A 7,912-nucleotide genomic window follows, 5' to 3' on the forward strand; every position below is an offset into this window, starting at 1 on the left:
TTATTCATTGAATTTTCTATCAAAAACTCCATCAAGAAACTTCAGCCTGACAGAAACCCCTCCCTGGGATTCTTTATGCTAACCATAAATAGGCAACACAACTTGAGATTGAATGCAGTTAAAATTGTGGTTCAGAAACTATGTGAGAAAATCCAATACACATAAGCTCCTGTCCTCCACTGCCCTCCTGCATTCCATCATTGGCTTTATGATTTGAATCATTCCCTCTTGATTCAGGGGAATTCATTTCAGATTCTTTTCTGACTCAGCTACCATGCTGCAATCATAGATGCTCATAAATAAGTCTTACCACCACTTTGCCATCTCATCTAACTCTCATCTTGCTTTTATTTTTATTTTTTTAACTCTTACCTTGGAGGAATTTCACCATGCAACCCTCCACTCTCTTGAGACATCTGATGGGGAGAAGACAGCTCTCCAAGTAATCCTGGAATTCTGAGTCCCTACCCACCTCCCCAGGTCAGTACAGCCCTTCATTTTAATATTACAGAAATGAAGCCCTGAAAAAATTCAAAGGAGAAGTTCAAAATTAGTCTCCTGCCTTCCAATGCAAGGCTCTTTTTCTCAAGTCTACTTCTGAGTCTTCATGTGCGTTTATTAGGTCTTGTAACATTTTGGTTTTTCTATGCTACAATCTTGGGATGATTATTTGGGTCTGCTTTGAAGGAATGAATGATTTGGACTGGTGCAGACACAGGACTTTGGAGTTCAGCACAGTATTTTTTATCTAAGATGAATTGACATTTAAAATACCTGGCTCCCATCACTGAGTGCAGAACCAGGAGAAACCAATGAACACACCACTGGGTGTCCCCCCGCCAAAAAAAAAAAAAAACCCAAAAATTTAGCATAAGCTAATGTTTATCACATACTAACCATACTCCTCAGATGCAATTTAGATTTGGGGGGATATAATTGTAATAATTGTATTATATTTTAGCAAATAGGTCATTGCTACACAGAAGAAATGGAGTACTGGCATGAGATAACATGACAAAATGGAAAAAAATCAAGAAGGACCTCTTATCAAGAGAATCAGAGTCAATAACATTTAACTGGACATATGAAGAATTAGAGGTAGCCAAGTGCATAAATAATTATCACTTTAATTGAGCAAATTGAACGAAACTCCCCAGGATCCACCTCTAGTACTACATAGACATTTCAGGAAGAAATATTTGGACAAGATCTTTACTTGATTTATTTTTGCTTGTTAGTATTTGTTTAAGAAAAGTAGAGAATAACTGGAAAGCCCCTTTAAAACTATTTATTAGTTTTTCCCTTTCTGTTTTGATGTTAACGTTCTTTTTAAGGTTTTTGATACTTAGGGACTGGAGTGATAGCACAGCAGGTAGGGCGTTTGCCTTGCACATGACCGACCTGGGTTCCATTCCTCCGTCCCTCTCGGAGAACCCAGCAAGCTACCCAGAGTATCCAGCCCTCATGGCCAAGCCTGGCAAGCTCCCTGTGGCGTATTAGATATGCCAAAAACAGTAACAACAAGTCTCACAATGGAGACATTGCTGGTGCCCGCTCGAGCACATCGATGAACAACGGGGAGACAGTGCTACAGTGCTAGGATTTTCACAAATAAAACTAGACAGTATATTATGAAGACTTCCCAGGATAAATACCAAGATATCTTTATTTCAGTATCATAGATGTTTTTCTTCTAGATTGGGTCATATTCCCTTTATTCTAATGAGTCTCTTCTGTTCAACTTTATGTCAATTACGTGATTTGCCCCCTGAAATAATGTGCCAGACATTTCACTTGGAAAATCTTTATCTATAAGGAACAAATATAAATTATATTTTATTATTACTCTAAACTGGGGAAGGATATTAACCGATTTTACAACTAACATTGTAAGTAGATGAAGTTGTATGATATACTTATTGTATATCATAGTTATGTTAGTTGTTGAAATTTTATTGTATTTTCAGAAATTTTTTATTAAGAGAAATTTGGAAATCATTGAAACCCATACTAGCTAAAACTATACTATTTTGAACTATGTATTAATAGAACTTTTAAAAGAAGTTTAATATTCATTTAAAAATAAAAACAAACACCTTGTTCCCTGATAGAAACCAGTAAGAATCCGAGAAGAGAAAAAGTGAAAACACCAGAAGAGAAAACTTACGCTTTGTTCACATGAACAAGGTTTGCAGCCAAGAAAATCCCTTACCGAATGCCCTGCCACAAAGGAAAGCGGGGGTTGGGGGGGGGGAAGGGGAGTGGGAGGGATACTGGGATCAGTGGTTGTGGAAAATGGGCACTGGTGGAGGGATGGGTACTCGAACATTGTATAATTGAAACCCAAGCACAAAAATTTGTAAGTCTACAATTGTACCCCATGGTGTTTCACTAATAAAAATTTTAAAAAAAAGAAAATACCTTACCTTCTACTATTAACTTAATTGTAATTTTTCCTCTTCCATTTGTTGTGACAGTTGAGCATGTGTTGATTGCTTCATGCAAAGAATCCACATTTCTTAGTAAAATGATAGAGTCCCCTCCAAAATTTAGTCCCAATCCATGAAGACTCTCCCCTCTTATAAGGAATGTTGATACTCTAATTGCTATATTATTTTGAAACTGGTACTTTGAGGAAGTTTCCCAAAATTCATAAAGCTTAAAAAATATCATTTATCATCTCCTACCTTATATTTCTTTTAATATCTTTTCTTTCCCAAGAAAACTCGAAATTTTCTGTGCCCTCCACAAAGAAGAAATGGCAGGGGAGGGTAACATCAGTTAAAAGGAAGACTTATAACTCTTCTGGAGACACCGAGAATATAAAAAAATAAAATATTCATAAAGACGCACAAAGTACTCATAAATACTATACCAGTTAGAATTAATAAGAGATTAAAAATATAGCTATTTAATGCAGAAGGGGATTTAGCACATAGAACTGTTTGTTTACAAAATCATAGAAGGCTAGAAAAATAAATCCAAGGCAGGCCATGAAAGGTGAAGCTTGCAATGTGGTTGCTCTCTCTTTCCCTATATTATGGAAAGCTCCAAGTAACATTGCAAACCTGGCCTGCCAGCAGAGCTGCTGCCTCTATAATATCAGATAGCTAGTAAGTCAGGAAGTGGCCATTAAAGGTATTGAATCCAAAGTCAATTTGCAACAGCTAATTTCACACTAGCTGAAGAAAGAATTTCTCATGCACTGTCACCATTCTCCCCATTTACAATCAGTTACCAGTGTAATCCTGTGTAAATGCATTTAATTGACACTCTAAGCCATTTCTAAAACCTCATATATAGAGGTTACAGATCTTAGATTTTTACTCTCTAGTCTCAGAAATCCAGAAGGGCAGAGAAATATTTTCAGTGAGTCAGAATACTGCACCTTTCACAAATAACTACTGATCTGGTGGAGTTCACATTAGTAGGAAATGAAGGCTGTGGGAAAATAGTGATTGGTAACTATTATTTTTGGGGGGGGGCGCATGAAGATATTTATTTATTTTCTTTTTTTAATTTTTATTAGTGAAACACCATGAAGTACAATTAGACTTAAAAATTTTTGTGCTTAGGTTTCAGATATACAATGATTGAGTACCCATCCCTCCACCAGTGCCCATTTTCCACCATCAATGATCCCAGTATCCTTCCAACTGCCCCCATCCCCCACATCCCACCCCGCCTCTGTGTTAGGGCATTCCCTTTTGTTCTCTCTCTCCTTTTGGGTGCTATAGTTTGCAAAAGAGGCATTGAGTGTCAATCATGTTTGTTCTATAGTCTACTTTCAGCATGCATCTCCCATCCTGGGAGGATCCTCCCAACACCCTTTACTTGGTTCTCCCTTCTCTATCTGAGCTGCCTTTTCCGCTAGCATGTGTGGCTGGCCTCCAAGCCATGGAGTGAACCTCCTGGTACTTATCTCGGCTATTCTTGGGTGTTAGTCTTCTATTTTGTTACTGGTAACTATTTTTTAAAAAAAAACAAGTAATTTTACTCCTTTGGACCTCAATTTTTTCATTTGTTAGAGAGAAATTACAATGCTATGTTTCACAGGAAATGGTGAAGAACAGATGAAAAATGGACACAAAATTATTGTTCTTTGTTGGGTCACACCTACCACTGCTCAAGGGCTACTTCCTGCTTAGTATAGAGAGATCACTCTTATCAGTTGCTCAGGGACCATGCAGTGCTTGGTGGTTAAAACTGGGCTTCATCATGAAGAACATGCTCTTCAGTCAGTGTAGTTATTTCTTCGGTCTTTTTTGATTTTAAAAAATTGAGAAAATTCTCCCCTTCATCTCTATTATGGCCACATATGAATAATAAAAGTTAGGCACATGCATATAATTTGAACTCCTTTAAACCCTGACATGCATTAATAAACAGTTCCCCTCCCATTTCAAGTGAGTTAGGCAAGCAGAAATTTAGAACATAGTCTCACCAAATATTTGAAATTAGGTTTGCTCTGGAAAATCTGGATGGGTAGTCAAGCTGACATTTTTATGATTCTTCATATCAGTACTTCAGAATTGTTGGTCATGCAATGAAACCACAAAACTCTTTTTTGAAAGGAAGGTCACACCAGGTGATACTCAAGGATTATTCGTAGCTCTACACTCAGGACTTGAGGGAAGGATTGAACCCGGGTGATTCACATGCAAGCCCTATATGCTGTACTATCCCTCTGGCCCCTCAAAATGAATTTTTTAAAAATCACATGTATATCAAACTCTACAAAGTGGCCAAGTTCTATGAAGTGATCAAATATTCTTCCTGCTCAGGAGCCACCTGCACTCGTGCCAATCACTGAAAGGTGGCAGCAACTTGAAGGCATCTTCAGATTCTCAAGGGAAGAAGGTGGTGCAAGTCCACTTGTAGTCAGGAAAAACACAATGAAATAAGTGAAATAAGTGGGTTTATAGGAAATAAAGATAAAAATGTTGGCTATAATAATTTCTTATGTTTTGTAGAAATATTGATAATCTAATGCTATGTGCTAGATAGCTAACTAATACTTTATATATAGCATTTTGCTGCAGCTTTTCCATAGTATTATTCATTACTATTATTTCCAAATTTACAGGGGCCAGATCTGGTGACTGTGAGGGGCTATCGGGGCCACACCCTGTAGGACTCAGGATGCCATGCAGTGCTGGAGTTGGAACCTAGGGTATAAAATATATTAAGTTTGAGTTCTACTACCTGAGTCCCATTATTTATCTTTTGAGCTCTTGACTCCATTTTATAAGTCTTGTGAAACCAAAGATACAAAGGCCTAGAAATAATACAGATTGAATAGACAAAGAAGTTATTCAGATTTAAGCAGGACCATCTGCTGACACATCAGTGAGAAGTTAGTTTTTATACTAACAATTGCATCATCTGAAGCTCACGTTTCATGATTCACTGACTTTGGATTTCTGAGTCTGAGATTCTTTCCTTTGGGGATAGAAAGGGTGCAGCTGCAGCAAGACCTTGTGGATGTAATGTGAGAAGCTGGAATCAGGGCCCACTTATGAGTAAACTGCAGTCTCGTGGGAGAGGTTGGGAAGACAGTAAACTGGTCCATCTGGCCCACTGCTTCCTCCCCTCTGGAAAATGATGGAGTAGTCGTATAAAAATAGTCCCTAAAATTCCTAGGTATTTCCTTATAATCCTGGGCAGGTGTTATAATCCTCACTGTACATGAGAAAACTAACTCAGAGAGATTAAATGACTTGCATGTTGGCAAATAACTATCAGAGGGGTTTTAGAACTAGAAGCTGGATCTTCAGAATAGAATTTTTTTAAATAGTTGTTGTTATATACATTTATATATATTCATGGATTATGGCCCCATCAGATCTATAGCAATTCCAGCAAGAAAATTATAGTTTTTTCAAATGCAAATTTATTCTCCTAACAGTTATGCAAGTTGTTTCTCCTTGCCACCTTCTTTTCATCTGTCTTCCTTTATGATAAGTCATTTAGTTAATTAATCATTGATTTATTCACCTGACTTAGAAGAACTGCTCTGGAGTCAGTCTCCCTGGGTTTGATGGGTTTGAATCATAGATCTTCTCCACACTAGCTGAATATTCTTTGGTGACTGGCTTCACTGTACTGTGTTTTAATTTTCTCAGTGGCATGTTAAAGAAAATAATAGTTCTTCCACTTAGCTTGAAAATTGAAAGAATTAATTCAAGAAAAGTCTCAGAGTATGTCTAGGCCTATTGCAAATACTGATGAATGTAATCTGATATATGAGTCAGGGTTCTTAAGAGAAAACAGCAGTCACAGCATAGAAAAAGAGGGTGAGTGATTATGGATTCTAAGAAGTCCTAGGACCTGCAGATCCAGGAAAGCTGGAGATCCAGGAAAGCTGATGTTCTATTTCTAATCTGAGTTCAAATATTAACCAAAAAGAGCTGATGTTTCAGTTTGAGTGTGAAAGCAAGAAAAGACCAATGTCCCATCTCAGTGGCAGTCAGGCAGAAGGAGCTTCCCATTCCTCAGAGAGGGCCTCCCTTTGTTCCCGTCAGGCCCAGCTACACTATAGATAGTTGCAGCTTGACTTGGTCTGTGACTGTAAATCTCTTTCTTTGTTTGTTTTATGTTTGTTCTTGGCAGTGCTGAGAGTTGCTCCTGGCAGGGTTGGGAACTATCTGGTGCCAAGGATAGAACCAGGCCCTTTGCAGACAAAACATACATGCTAACCCTTTGGGCTCATTCTCTTAACTGTTGGTCTCTGTAAAATAGCCGTAAAACAGCGTCAGACATGCCTGGAATATCTGACCAAATGTATGGACACCCTGTGATCTAGACCAATTGACACATAATATTCACTGCCACACCTGATATTTTATTACTGTGTCTGCTTCTCTGAGACACAAGGATCACTACGATGGGACTTTGGCCATCTGTGGACCGTTTGTGTCCCACATCACCCACAGCCATGTGGTTGCTACTGCTGAACTGAGCAGATCACATTACTCAGCTACCATGTCCTCTGCGGGGGGTCTCGCTGGCTGCTTTGTGCTAGGCTTATGACTTGCAACCTGTTTTGCTGACTTCCTTTCAACATTTGGAATTCCTTTGCTGTGCCTTAGTCTTCCTTTCTTCCTTCCTTTTTCCCCTTCTTTTTCTCTTTCTCTATTTCTCCCTTCCTTTAAAATAAAATAAAAAGAAATAAAGAAATGAGTTCTACCCCACCAAGAATGTAGTTTAGAGAGAAAATGCTACCAATGAGTCTCTGGCAACTCTGGAAGGGGTGGAAGAAAGTCGAGAGAAAACTCATGCCCGTTGAGATCTGGCACCATCATCTACCTATGGACAGGAAAAGGCCATCTTCATGAGCTGGAGCCAATATTCTTCTCTAATCTCATTTCTCACTATTATCTCTCCACTTCAAGCTCCACCAGTCCCATCTCCAAGCCTCTGTGGTAAGGAAAACCTCCACACCTGCACATCCCTCATCCCCCACAATCTATAGCTGGCCCCAACTACTTCTTACTCAAAATTCTGCCCAAGTAGCTCTTCTTCTCAAAGTCCTCCCTGGTCTGTTTCAGCTCATCATTCCCATTTCTTTATCTTGAACATATTTTGGCCTTTACATGGACTGCATAAAAAAACAATAATTTCCTTAATGTTCTTTTGTCCCTGTCTCAAAAAAAAAGTTAGATCATAGATTCTCTATATTTAATGCATTGTCATATTCCTCTAATTTATAATGAAGAAAGAAAAAAACCACATCACTCACCATCACATAATAGAAAAAATAGATCAAGTGCTTATAGATGCCAAATTTAATCTTCAAAAGAAAAGGGTGAAAAGGGTGCTATGAATACCTTCATTTTGTAGGTGAGGAAAGGAGGTATAGAAATGGTACATGATTCATATGGGGTCACACAGAACTGAGAAATTTTCAGGT

Source organism: Sorex fumeus, unplaced genomic scaffold, assembly GCF_029834395.1.
Source record: "Sorex fumeus unplaced genomic scaffold, SorFum_2.1 ptg000265l, whole genome shotgun sequence".
Taxonomy (NCBI): domain Eukaryota; kingdom Metazoa; phylum Chordata; class Mammalia; order Eulipotyphla; family Soricidae; genus Sorex; species Sorex fumeus.